Here is a 15380-nt window from a genome sequence, read left to right on the forward strand (position 1 = left end):
AAAAGAGTATACTATACTGAGTCATGCTTTAATCACTGGACAGGTAACTAGAGAAAACCGAAAATGAAGTATGGAATCTCAATCTTATATATTTGAATTTGTATCCTACTGCGCAGATACATAAAGTCAAGTTATTAGAGTCATGACATAATGACTTAGGAACAACCAACCTCAGGTGGACGAGAGCTTTGTCTGAATACAAGAAAATGCTTTTTACCTCACCAAGCTGCTTTTCAACATGTACAGGGTCTAAAACCCAGGTCTCCCACAGACAGTTTTTTTTTTTTTTTTAAAGATTTTATTTATTTGTCAGAGAGAGAGAGGAGAGCGAGCGAGCACAGGCAGACAGAATGGCAGGCAGAGGCAGAGGGAGAAGCAGGCTCCCCGCCAAGCAAGGAGCCCGATGTGGGACTCGATCCCAGGATGCTGGGATCATGACCTGAGCCGAAGGCAGCTGCTTAACCAACTGAGCCACCCAGGCGTCCCCCACAGACAGTTTTATATCCGCGCCCCCCCCCACCAAAAAAAAAAATTGTAGCTCATACTGGTCACCAAGAAATCCTCCAATTTAAAATTTAGATTGACCACATGACTTGACATCATAGGCAAATTCGGAAAACTGGACTCTCCCAAGATTAGAAAAATGTGGGAACTAAGACATCAAGGGACAGACTCACAAAGGGAGTTAAGTGGTTCTGGTCAACTCAGTAACAGGAAAAACGCTGTTATCCGCACGCATATGTGACTTCTTTTTTTTTTTTTTTTTTTTTTTGGTGGTGAAAAAAATTATATTTAAAGGTAGCCACCTGGACTCAGTTTAGATGAACCCAATTTTGTTGGCGACATCCAAAACATCACAGTCAGGGCCCAGTCGAACGTTCGCCTTCTTCTCTACATAAGGCCTGATCAAGGTGTTGACTTTGGCCACATCAATGTCCTAGAGCTTCTTCACAGCCTGTCTGATCTGGTGCTTGCTGGCCTTGACATCCACAATGAATACAAGTGTTCTGCTGTCTTCGGTTTTCTTCATGGCTGACTCAGTAGTTGGGTAGAATCTGACAGTTGGGTAGAATCTCAGTAGAATCTGACAACGGCTGGTGATCAAGCTTATTTGTCCTGGGGGCGCTCTTTCGAGGCTATTTGGGCTGCCTTCGGAGATGCAGAGTCTTGGGTTGTCGGAACACGGGTGCCCTGCAGATCTTCTCTTTCTTGTGACTGTGGATGCCTTTCAGCACCACTTTCTTGGCCTTCAAAGCCTTTGCTCTGGCTTTGGCTTTGAGAGGGGCAGGGGCCTCCCTCTTAGCTTTCAGCGCCATCTTCATAAAAGGGATCACATATGTGACTTCTAACATGTTTAATGTTTTTTATGTGGAAGATAAAATGCACCTTTAAAAATGAAAACAGGTATACATGTCTTTGTTGGGATAGCTCGGTGAAATCTCAATTTCACATCCCCAATTCTGGAGCCCCCTGGAATGAGGACATCCATTCTACATGTTCTTCTTGGCACGTGGCAAAAAGTACGGAGGCATAGGAGCAGCCCTTGAGGAAGCAGCCCAACGGAGAGCCAGGACTCTTCACAGATAAATTTTATAAATGGGAGAGTAATGAGGCATATAGGAATTAAGTAACATTTTCAAGGTCAGACCCTGAGACTTTAATAGAGCAGAGAATGAAACCATAAGTTTTGGCTATTAGATACATACCGTAATGTCCAGAGCAAGCTCCCAGTCTTCCACTCTTGCACAATGAACCAAAAGGCAGTATCCGACACGATACAACCCTCGTAAGTGCAATATGAAACACTTGCTTATCCAAGACATGAAATGATCCAAAAAAGAATTATTTCAAGAAGTAAATGGAAGACGAAATGAAGGTACATTACTATTTCCAAATGACAGCTTGCTCTAAGATAAATGACAGTGTTCAAACGTGTTTCTCCTTTGCTTGCTTTTATTCCTGTACTTTGCAATGACCTTGTGAGTTTAATGTAGGGTATCAGAAATTACAAGTCCAGTGGTCCTGGAATGACCAGGAGCAAGTCCATACAGGAAATAGAGTCAACTCCAGACACTGCCCTGTGTCATGCTCTCTCCTGCTTATCTGTGAATCTGATGCACACATTTGGATTTGCGAAAGGAAGGGAATTCATCAACTGAACCATGTCTGGACAACTGTTCTTAACCTAGGGTACAGAAGCCCTTTCTACTGGCTGTTAGTAAAGGCTCATAAAAGGCAACAGAAATGAGAGAAATGCACTTCCTGGAGCTATTACGCTCTGCCCCATTGCCCAAGCCAAAGCAGTCCTATGCAAACAAGTAAACTGATTAAAAATCCTTTAGACCATTTCATTGCTGGAGGGTAGCTGTTCTGTACAAGTTATTTGGCTTATTAACGTCCCAACGATCTATGGGTCAAAGGACTACAGCAACTTTTTTGTAGAAGAAACAGAAGGAATGCTGACTTAGCTTTAATTGTCTGCTGAACTTGGCCAATTGCCGTTGCAAAAGCTTCCAAAGTGAGAAATAAAGTAGAAGGCAATGACTTACTTGAGTGCTATTTGAAACATTTCATAATGGCAAATTTACTCACCTAACTTCAGACATCCTCACTGCAAGAATAAACATATTTAGAATGTACTTTTGGTGCTAAAAATAAACAAACATAATGATCTTTACCATGTGTGATGAAAATCTATTGCCTTTGTCTCTTTAGCCCTTCTCTCTGCTTTTATTAACTGAACTTTGATTTTCCTGGAGAGAATTATCCATTTTAGGTTGTGTGAAATTCCCCGGGTTCACAATCAAGGGTTCCCACTGATGGTAAGTGAAATAATGGCCCCCAAAACAGTCCACGTTCCAATTCCCCTGAACTTGTGAGTATGTTACATTACATGGCAAAGGGATCCATGAAGATGGATGTCAGGTTGCCCTTCATTGGTCAGATTATCCTGCATCACCTTGGTGAACCCAGTATAATCACAAGGATCCTTATTAATGGAAGAGGGATGCAGGAAAGTAAGAGTCAGAGAAGAGATAGAACTATAGAAAAAGATGAAATGATGTGGCTGCTGGCTTTGAGGATGTGAGGGGGCCACAAGGCATGGGATATGGGTAGCTTCTAGAAATAGAAAAGGCAAGGAAATGGATTCTCTTCTAGGAGCCTCCGGAGCCAATGGAGCTCTATCAACACCTCCATTTTAGACTCCTGACTTCCAGAATTACAGAATATTAAATTCGTGTTGGTTTCAGCCACGAAATTTATGGTAATTTGTTACAGCAGCCATAAGAAACTAACATACCACATGCTTTTCTGGCCAATTGTGGGAATGTCTCTAATCTAATGGGCTCCTCTTGGGATAGAAACAAGGATAGAAAACAGTTGAGTTTTATGCTGTCACTGGGGTCACTCTAAAGTCACTGTGTACTAGTCCCTGGTGCTTATTATATTCCTGGAGTTCTCCTCGATCCTGACCTTCTTAAACCCTGGCTTTTGGACGTTTCCTTTTCTTTTAGGGCATCTCATATAGTTCTAACAAAGGCTTCCTTTCTTAAAATAAACCAGTGGTTCTTTGACTTGCAATCAACGATCCTGACACCTTTCAGTCAGCTGCTTAAGCTGGTTGTAGAAATACCACTGGTTGACGGTGCAATGGCAAATGTATTTTCCAAGGGCCAGACACTGTTCTAGGCACTGAGGCTCAAGAAGTCAACAAGAAAAGCAGTTTGTACACAAAGTGCTTACCATCTAGTAGCCAACATGGCAGATCCAATTCATATAAATAAAAGTCATATTCATACTAAGGAAAAACATGTCCTGATAAAAATCAAGGAATATCATCTAACTGGCAGAAACCAAGACTGTAAGTTTTTCAAGATTCTTTCAGTCACTGTGAATATTTTAAGATCCATCCTGAAAAAGTGAGTCACTAAATCTCTCTTCAGGTAGGGCCTGTCCTTCCTCCATCCCTTCCTTCTTACCTCCCTTCCTTCTTTCCTTTCTCCAACTTCCTCATGCAGCCAGTGTTCATGGAGCCCCTATTTTATGCATGGAGCACAGGGACTAGTAGGCAGAGAAGCAAAGTCAAAAGATCTTGGGAGTTGGCAAAGTCAGCTCATCTGAAGGGAGATGGCAAGGTCAAGAGCCTGCCTGGGGAACAGGACACTGAGTCCTGCAGGACAGGCAGAAGACAGGCTGAGGGAGGGTAGAGAGGAGGGAGCTCCATTCGTGGGGACCATGTAGGCTGGTGTGGGACAGTCATACACAAGTTTCTAAGCTACCAAAGCAGTCAGAAAAGTAGAGTGAAGGCCCAAAGAAAGGAATCTTAGGAGATATGACTGGAAAGAAAGGACGATCCAGGCCACACAGGGTCTTGCATCCACAATTTTGAGCTTGCACTCTATAGATATCTTAAAGAAAGTGGCGATGAATTAGAGAATCTTATACATGGGGTAATGACCTTCGAGGTCAGATTCTAATATTCTGAAAACCGTATGCTAAAGGCAGCCTAAAGATGACATTGACAAAAGGCATAGGATTGCGGGAGAGCCCAGTTATAAGACTACCGCGGTCACCTGTGTGTAAGAAGGGTTTGAATGAGGTAGAAAGAAGGCGAAAGATGGGAGATTGCAGGAATCAACACCAAGAAACCCATTTTGATGAACACGGGTTTTCTCCAAAATGAGTCAAAACTACTCAGTGATTTAAATAATTTATTAACAATCAGTTATTAAAATATTTCAATGAAAAACAATTACTCAAATAGTAAAGCATTATCTATTCACTATGTTAGAATAGCTCCATTATACGTGGTGGATTTTACACAATTTTTTAATAACTAGAGGTGCCATAGAAGACAGAAACGAAAGTTTGAATTTTCCAAAAGACGCGCCATGAAGCCAGAACTGGAAGATTCGATTTCGGGAAATCCCACAGCGCATACAACAGGCTTTTTAACGATTTCCCGCCTATCATGAGAACTCAACTTATACATGATTTTTATTTTTCTATTACACTTACTTTGAATAACTAATAAATATTTACAGGTACTTCTGTATTCAATATGTCACAGGCTGGCTAAGGAATGCACATCCCATAGGGAAAAAGACTGGAAAGCATTACATAGGGATAATCATGCAAGTTAAAGAATAATAGTAGTAGTGGCCCAGAGCTCCTTGATGTTGAATGGGAAGCCTGGGGACGATTTAATCGACCCTCAGTTCAGACCAGGATGCTGTTGGGAGCCCCCTACAAGTCATGGAGGAAAGCTGTTTAGTCCTGTCATCCATGGACTGAGATGCTATAAATTCTACTTCTCTTCTCCTCGCTTTTGCAAGTACGGTAACATAAAATCAAAACCTAGCCTGTATTTTGGGGCAACATTTGTTAGTCAGCTAGTAGCATGCACCAATGGTGAGAAGACCAAGAAACTGGCCAGTCTCTAGCATGCAGTTGTGGCCAGGAGTGTGGTGTCTGACTGTAAGCCTAGCTCAGCCCTAGGGCTGCCCTGCCATTCAACTCTGGAGGTTATCACCCATATTGTTATCTGGGTGCTCACTACGCATGTAGTCTGTACTCCTGCAGCACTGGTTATCACGTGAAACCAAATGAAATCAGCACTGTAACAAGACTATATAAGCACATCTGAGAAGCACAGATGTAGATGACTAGCATCCCCTAGAGTTGTACAGTGTACACCCTGTGCAGCTGTATATGGCAGCCCCCATATAACCACTATTCCAAAACTACTTTAATGGCAGGAAAACCACTGGCTACACAATGTCTGCTAATTCCTTTAAGACTGCAGGTGTGAGAGTGTGTGTGTGCTGTGTCTGTGCCTTTGTCTGTTCATATACACCCAACGAATTTCTCCAACTCTGCTTACAAAAATGCAGAGCTTGTGCCTGAGCACCTCTGCCTCTAAGACAAAGGACTACGGAGTATATGCTACACTCAAGAGATGATTTAGAAGCCACAAATAAGAATTATATCCCCACTGCAGAGTGAGTCAGATGAATGCCCGTTTTTATCTTACTGTCTTTTGGTAAACCTCCAAGCTGTTTTTAGCCTCTCTTTATGTAATCCTGAAAATGGATTCCTAGAGGATGCAAATCAAGGCAGCCTGCCATAAAGTACAATTCTCCCTGAGTCTGCACTAGTTTCCCAGTGCCCAGGCACCAACGATCACTTTGGTAGGCGTCCTGAAGGCAGAGTGAAAGCAAGCTTACTTGGCAGACATCTGATAAACCACACTGTGCTTTCTGTTGACACAGTCTTTGTTGCTGTACCCCTACCTACTTCATTGTACATTCTTTGGATAATATTTGTCTAATTAAGAAAAGAGAGAAACATATAACAGATACAGATATTGTACATAATAACCCACAGTTTTACTGGTCAATGAGAAGAACATTCCAATAATGTTTCGCTAAATTCTTAACTAAAATACAAAAATTCTAGATTGAAATTACAGATTCCTTTGTTTCTATTAACAACACAAAATAGAAGTGGACATGATTTGTTGTACCAATTTTTTTTTCTAATTACAGTACAAAACGTGAAAACCTCTTGCACGAAGCCCCACAAAGCAACGAACTAGGTTTTCTATGGCCTTTTAGTCTATTGCCTTTCTAACAGCAACTGTACCGTATTATGCATGTACTATACTAAATCACGGGCAGCGAGCACCATCCGGAAGCCCCCTTCTCAACCAGAATGTTAGTAAAGAGCCAGGAACCCGGGGACCTAAGAATTCCCAAAGCTCATAGAACCAATGCGTGACTAAGCTACACCCAAACCCTGGCTGCTTGACTGGGCAACCAGGGTTCTCAGCAGCACACACCACCCTGCATTTGCAAACACACACTGTCTCCACTTGACAGACAGAAACTGCCTGCACTTATTTCTGAGGACAAACCAGCACTGGGTATGAATCACTGAGACGCTCCCAAGAGGAACAGACGATTGCTAAAGGTCCTGATTCCCTCATCTTTGGGATCCTGCCTGGGTGCTTTCTCTGTCTTTCCAGCATTCAGAGAATTCAGTGATAGAAGGCTGCAGGGAGATTTATGTTTCTGCAGGAAAATGCTCACTCAGCTACCATAATAAAGTCACTTTCTCTTAAAGGGGAAGAAAGAACATTTTCTGTGCTTTCACTTTCACACATTACATAATGGATGCATTTCCCCTCTGAATAAAGTCAGTGGGTCTCAAACATCCATATGCAGCAGAGTCACAGGGAACCTTGGTAAAAATGTAGAATTCTGGGCAGCACACCAGAAAATTAGATTTACAAATTCTGGAGTTCCTTCAGGGATCCAGGCCTGGGTCACCGAAGGAACCATTTGCTCCTATACCTCGCTTTGAAAACCCAGACAGAAACTACAGTGAGGCCGTCTCCACGGCGACTTTGTCGGGGCCGGTGGTGGTGCCCACAGAGTATCTTCTTGAAGGCTGACGTCAACCAATCCCAATAGTATGAAAAGTAAACGGCATGGGTAACACGCTTATATTTATAATGAACTACAATAACAGCATATCAAGAAAAGACCGTCCTGTCATATTTATGACTTCAAAGCTAAATCCTTAAAGGATCTCACTTTAATAGGGTCTCTAAATAATCACACAATGTACTTCAAGTATATGTTACACAGAAATATTAAAATACCATGAAGCATAGCATTCCTCTAAAACTTAAAGTGGAAACTTATTTTACTAATCATTTCACAAAGTATCTATTGGCCATAGCACTGAAGCAGATACGTAATTCCCTAGAATCTGAAATCTATTAATAAAAATTTAAATATTAACTGAGATGGTACCTAGAGATATGGCACACGAACAGCATCTATGTGTGAATTCATACACAAGTAAAATACATGCCCCAGGATAAGGCATTTGGTTGAAATCATTACCTCATAAATGACTGATAATTACATTTTCAAATTCCAGTAATAAGATAATTTGGCCATTCATAAATATGTATAATTTCTCTGTACCAACCCTGTCGACACGTAATTTGTTTTCCAACCCCACTGATTTTCTCCAGGCAGATGTATCATTTCCCAATTATGAAATTAAACATTCAATTTGAAAATACGTTGGCAGTCTAATTCCAGGTTTAATAACTTTCTGTATATTTTTAGGACTCTATCCTGCTAGAACTTGGGGGGAAACGATGAAATTCTAAATTGCTAAAAACTTTAAAGAACGTAATCAGCCTGCAGGAACCATTCAAGGAAGCTACCACCACAGGTTAAATTGTTCAGAACACTTTCAGAGTTGATGAAGTCTTTGGAGAGGAGAAGCAACAGTGCCAAGTTAGGCGAGAAGAAAGAGAGCCTGCCGGGTGTTATGGAGCTCCTCCCAGCGGCATCCAGACATAGGCAGGCAGAGATGCACTGAATCCTCATCTCCATATTCTTCAAAGCAGAGAACTAGTATTTGTGGAATGTGAGTGTAACCTATTATTCTAATCTTAATCCGAATGCTTGGTAATGAACTAATACTACATGAAATAAAACATAATTGGGATATATGAGGATCCTGAAATCCCAGGGAAGACTCAGATTTAGTGGGTCAGGTGTTTGGCAAAAAAAAATAAATAAATAAATAACAAAAAGACTGCTCGATATGGTAGATGCACATTTTTAATTTGGTTGAATATTTCCCAATAATCAAGGAATTACTCATGTGTGCGCCATGATCCACAGGGAGTGGGAAGAAAGCGACATGTTCTTCTTGGAGCATGCTGCATCCCTTCCCCAAAGCCAACTGGAGGGCCATGGACACCTGCCACAGACACAGCCTGACCCAGGATTATGCATCTGGGGGCTACCCAGATCTTTCTCCAATGGCCGCAGCTCTAAGACTGCAGAGCCTGAGAGGAATGATTGCTTGAATCTCCCGTCATCTAGACCAGATAGGCAGAGAGATGGAAGGAAAGATGAGGGGAGACAGAGAGAGAGAAAGAATAAGAAAGAGACAGAAAGAGAGAATACGTGCCCAAAGTGCCCAAAAAGGAGCACAGAGGTGACTAGTTTCATTTGTTTCCTGACAAAGTCACATTCCTCCTCTTGGATAAGAAGAGACCCAGCTGTCTCCTCACAAAACAAAACAAGAACCTGTTCTTTTCTTAAACATGTATGAGCTGGATTCTAATCAAATATCCCTATTAATATACTCAAAATTATGATTATAAAATCACTATGATATATGTATATATTAAAATCACATGTATATGTAATGGAAAGCTTTACAATATAAAAAGGAAAGGGAGTCTCAACTTCTTATCATCTTGGAAGTGACTACATTTTTCATACATCCATGTCTTTAGCATTATTTTTTAGAATTCACATAAACTTTAAAAACAATCTCATTAGCAAAGGATAATAGAAAACTGAAAATACAAGTCAACAATGCAATTTAAAAAAGAGTGGAGTTAAAATACTTAAAACAACACCATTTAAAGAAAACCAACATTAATATGTGGAAATATATATATACATATACATATACATATATATATATATATATATATATATATATATATATATATATATATAATCTGATAATGTTTACAACTACACACAAACTTCCATAGCTACTTTGTAACATACAGTCTTCAATTAGTATCTTTTCCTGACCCCCTTCTATATTAGTAATCACCTGAAGCGGTGTCATTGCAATGACTCAATCACATCTAATTGGCTGACATATTGTAATGACCTACTCCATCTGCTTTATCGAATATTTAAATTGTCTCCAATTTTCCACTATTAAAAGCGGGTGCTACAGAAACCTTTGTTGTCTTATCTACTTTCTTAAATAAATACTTTGAGATGGGATTACTGACTCAAGCCATGTACCATTTCAGGGCTTTTGAGACATATTGAAAAATTTCACTTTAGGCCGGCCGTTGGATTTACGGGCTCAGGAGGCCTATCAGAATGCCAGGCTGGGTCCCAGGGCTTTTTGGTCAAGTCTGCTGATCTGGAGAACAAATTGTTACATTATACTTTAATTACAAGGGCAAATGAACATTTTCTTGAACATATTTATTTCTTATTTTATAATTCGCTCATTCACGGTCCTTCCCCATTCTTCTATCATCACGACAGTTGTTTTCTTATAGATGGTTCCTTATATTGGAGAAAGATGAACTTTCTAACTAGTTACGTATCAAGTTATTTTTTTTTTTCCTATCTGTCACAGACAGCGTATTTCACAACGATTTTGCTATTTAGAAATTTGAAGTTTGTTTGATTGGTTGGTTGTTTTTTGTTTTTGTTTTTTTCTTTGGTGGGCAGCAAAGCAAGGTTTATTGAGTGATAGCAAAGTGTTAGTACAAAACTCTGGCCAAGGAAGGGAACTGAGAGGGTTGCCCTAGAAATCTGAAATAAGATAAATTTAAAATAAAATAAATTATTTTTTTATTTTTTAATCTTTATTCAAACCTTGACTTTTTTGTGTGATTTCTGCATTTCATTTTCCAACATTCTCTTAACTATTTCTAAAGTATTATTTTTTTTACTTAAAATTGTATCTCTACTGAATTCATTTTGATAAAGAATATAAAGTCAAGTGGTAGGCTTTTTGTCTCAGCTTTCTGGTGGTAGAATTAATAATAATAATAATAATAATAATAAAATAATAATAACATAAAATTTAGATAAGAGTTCTTGACTTGGGGTTCAAGGGCTTACAGTAAACTCTGAATATTTTAAATTGCCTCTGAAAAGTTGTATACCTGTGCATTTGTAAATTTTACTAAGAAGTCTCAAACTTACATAAAATTCTCAAAGAGGTATATAAACTACATGGTAAAGAAATTTGCCTGAAAGAGTAAAATATAGATTAAACACACAGCGGTTCTTTTCTTTTAAATGGTGGTAAATTCCTTTTAATTTTCAAAGAACAGATACAGTCGTCTGATCTTTTGGCCACTGAATCCTTTGGTTAAATGAAATGTTGCACAAAGCTCAACAGATAACAGCAAAGGTCTGTAAGACCAGGAATCGGAGCGCCTAGAAATCTGCAGCAGAATTTTAAAATATTTTATTCGAATATGGTTCTAGGGGGTAAAATACATGTCATGAATTCATCTTCTACTTCTTTCAATAGACGTTCTCAGAAAGACTGATCATAACTCAAGTTCGCCACGGCCTCAGAATCTGAAATAAATTAGGTGGTGGGTCAGCTGAGGAAGACGCACCCATGCCTCAGTGAGCTATGAGATGACCCCAGTCCTCATCCTCTATCGGACTCTGGCATGAACGCCAAGTTGGGAGTGAGAGTCTCACAGAGGGAGCTTCTGAGAACCGAGACTGCCCACCGTGAAATCGACGTCGAAGAGTAGCGTCAGCCACCGAGCACCACACCCTTTCTCTCGAAAGTCTGCTAGAGTCCACGACCCCATTTTAAAATGTCACAGGAAAAACAACGCATCCCCATGTACAATTAAATACGTCTGCAAGCCCACACAAATACAGTGATTTCTTTCAAGCAGTAAAATTCCGTTCTTTTTAGGGTTCATATTTTGTGCACTACCAATATTACTCAAAACAGTTAGTTTTTTCCTAAGGAACAGCATAGCCATGTGACTTAGAAACTCTTGCAATGCAGAATTAATTACACCGAGTGCAGCCTTGGCCCCAGGTGCTATTTAAGGACCGAGCTCTGACAATTTTCTTTAGCTTTATGGCTAGTTTTCATATATGAGGACCTAAATAAAGGACCAGAGGGAAAACATGCAAATTCATACCCATCAGTTTTAAAAGGAAATCATTATGGAGAAGCCATTAAATTCTTTTTTTTTTTTTAACACCAGAGAACAAACAATAGGGTTGATCCGTACATATTATCTTTTCAGTTTTGCATTTATTGTTCTAAACAATTTGCTAGAGGAGATAAAATACCGAATATGTTGTCAAGCAAGAAGAGATAGTACATTAATCTGCAGGATTGAAACTGGTTATCAAAACTACTGAGCAGAAGGAAATTTAAGTATTAGTTAAAAAAAAACAACTGAATAAACCTTAATGATACTGTGTCATTTATTATTCAATAAAGACACAGAACAGTTTATTGGAATATATTTCAAGTCTAAATCAATTTGCTCCTTTGTAGACAGAGAACAAAACAACACTGGTTTTGCCTGAATCACTGGTTTATGTGTTGGCCGTATCGATGAGTACTCATTTATATTGTCACTTGCGAAATGGAAATAATATATAACTAGTCTTGATTGAAGGAATGTATTCACTCTTTCAGCTGTAGACTACTGGTCCATTTTACCTTACACTCTTTTCCTGAATCTAGAAGAGACAGTCCCTAATAATGACTTCAAATGCTGGCACTTTTCTGACTACGACATTGTTTCACTGGAAATGCAGTCACCAGCACCTCACTTCTTTTTTATTAAACTTTTTTTTTAAGATTTTATTTATTTATTTGAGAGAGTGAGTGAGAGAGAAAGCGCACAAGCAGGGGGAGTGGCGGAAGGAGAAGCAGGTTCCCCGCTGGGTAGGGAGCCCGCTCTGGGGTTCGATCCCAGGAACCCAGATCATGACCCGAGCTGAAGGCAGACACTTAACTGACTGAGCCACCCAAGCGCCCCTACCAGTATGCCACTTCTTACACCCAAATCCATTCCAGCTCACCTTCTGTCCTTTAAAATGCACATCTTGTCTGACTCTTAGGTAGTAGTCAGAAAGGGCTTATATCAAAGACAGAGAAAGAAAGAGGACGGTGAGGACATGTGTGAGTACCAAACACCACTTTAAAGGGTGGAGAAAGTGTCATTTTCACCACACCGTCTTTTCAGGAATTATTCCACCATTTTTACTTCACATAAGAAAAGAGAACAGAAATTTGGTGGGCAATTAGAAGAGGAAAAAAGATACGTATCCTAAATCCTTAGCAAACAGGAAGGAACTTGGTCATTTGCATTGGAGAAAATGGAACACAAAATTCTCCTATGCCATGTCTTAGCTGTAGGACCTTGGAGAAGTCATGGAACTTAAACATCCATTTCCTCATCTGTAAAACTGAGAGGACACGAAATACTCTCCTGAGATGGGATGAGATGAGATAAACCACACGGGAGGGTTTAGATCATCCTACTGGTGAGCTCTCGATAGCCATTTTGAGGGTCCCTCCATTGCATTTCCCCCAGTTCTCTTCCTATCTGGTATCACTCTCTCATGGAAAATATGGCCCCATGGAAGATTTATAGCTTGTGATATTTTACCTAATGAGTTGCTATGGATAGTACCACAAGCAGAGCTTGGCCTTTTCCATTCCTACAGAACGTCACAAGGGCTTTGCGTTTTTCTCCTGTCAGAAGCCCTGGTTTCCACAACGAACCAGGGATGGAGCGTGTGTCTGATGCCTTCGTGTCTTGAGTAGTAGACCCCAAAAGTTATATCAACCTAGAACATCTGTAGATAGAGACTTTGCATATATTCTTTTAAGGATCTGTTTATTTATTTTGAGGGGCAGAGTGCACGTGCAGGGGAGGGGCAGGAAAGAGAGGGAGAGAGAATCGCAAGCCGACTCCTCACTAAGCATGGACCCCTATGTCATGACCCTGAGATCGTGATCTGAGCCAAACTCAAGAGTTGGACACTGAACGGACTGGGCCATCCAGGTGCCCCAGGTCGTTGCGTGTATAATCAAGTCAGATGAAGTCATACTGGATTGGGGTGCGAGCGAATCCAATGACCCGTGTCCTTCATTAGAGGAAAATCTAGACACAGACACAGAGAGAGAAGAAAGCCATGTGATGATGGGGGAAGAGACTGCAAAATGCTGCCAGAAGCCAAGGAACGCCAAGGATTACCCACAACCAGCTGAAGCAGGTAGTAGGGGTCTTCCCTAAAGCCTTGGGGGGGAGAATGTCTGGCCCTTCTGATACATTCATTGAGGACTTGTAGCCTACAGAACTGAGAGAGATTCCATTTCTATTGCTTTAAGCAGCTCCATAGGAACACCTTAGGAAGCTAAGACACCAGGGCAGTGGTAAAGGCCCCCAAATCTTGCTCTTGCTGGGGTCATAAGGATGCAAGGCAGAGCAGAGAGGGAAAAACATCCCCCTCCTCAGCCAGCTAGCAAGAAAAAGGCGGTTGAAAACACTAGGACTCAAAATCGTCACCTTCCGTCACCTTCCGTTCTCCCGACAATGTATTTTAGAGAATATTTTCTGCTCATTTAATTCCTAATCCTAAACCTCTGCTGAGCATGCAAATGCTTCTGCAGAAACAGAGTTGGGGAGAAGTAACAGATGCGGTCTGGGAGACCCTCAAATGGCTAGCATAACTCGAACACACACTATTGTGAGAGAATTGTTCATGTATCACTTTTATCCACAGAATCAGAAATGTAATATCCGAAATCCCTATCATTTCCTAGATCGGAAAACTGTGACTTAGAAAGATTAGTTAACATACTCAACTTCACTAAGGCTGAGTGACTAAACTGGGACTTCCCACAAAGTATACCTGATTGTGGCTATGACGTGACACTTTATCCCACGGAGATGATCCCAAGGTAATCAAGTAGGAAAAAAAAAAAAAAAATTCATGTGCCTTTAAAAAGTGGGGGTGGGGAAAAAAAAAAAAAGTGGGGGTGGGGAGGCAAACTCTTGAACACGAGAAGATAGAAATTTTTTATTTTTAAACATTTTCTAGTTTTAAGTCCTTAATGATAATGGTCATGATAACTGAATAATTAAGAACTAAAAGGCATTCCATAATAAAAAATTAGGTAGGTTATATTACTAGCCATTAGTGTTTCCAATAAAAACAGTATATAAAATCTACATTATCAAAAGGGATAACCCAGGGATGATTACTGCTTCAAAAGCATTCCTCTTCATTAAGTAAGTCTCAATAAATATGTAACACTCATGACATATATAGGTGTGCTATGATTTTATTTCAAACACTTAATTGTATAAGCACATCTTTACTTTCAATTACTCTGTTTTAATACTCAATGAATTGTTTAAATAAATTACCATAATTGACCTTCACATGAGCAAAGAGTCAAGAAACATCTCTTGGCATGTGAATTTGCCTCTCAGCTACACATGAATCACCTCTCTTTTCATAACAGAGCTTTTGTACACAATTATTTTAACAATAGCCATCTATCATTAATCCAAAGATGGCATTTTGCCCATAACTAAATAATCAGTTCATTGACTATTGATTACAAAACACTTCTTGAGTCAAGTTTACCTTGGCATTTCATACGTTAATGTTCAAAACACTGAATTTGCGAGATGCGATGTCTATATTCCTAGTTCCCATTCATTTGATTCTCTTCAGTTAATGAGATTAACTTGGTTCGTGCTTCCAGCCCTGGATCAAGTTCTGAGA

The 15380-nt window shown here is 40.0% G+C and overlaps 1 protein-coding gene and 1 pseudogene across 3 annotated transcripts in view; both read right to left on the minus strand.

Annotated features, from left to right (window-relative positions):
- CTNND2 (catenin delta 2) overlaps positions 1 to 15380 on the minus strand; it is a 915285-nt gene that overhangs the window by 778216 nt on the left and 121689 nt on the right. The window lies entirely within an intron of this gene.
- Positions 818 to 1316, minus strand: LOC125100646 (60S ribosomal protein L23a-like; annotated as a pseudogene).

This window comes from Lutra lutra, chromosome 5, assembly GCF_902655055.1.
Source record: "Lutra lutra chromosome 5, mLutLut1.2, whole genome shotgun sequence".
NCBI lineage: Eukaryota > Metazoa > Chordata > Mammalia > Carnivora > Mustelidae > Lutra > Lutra lutra.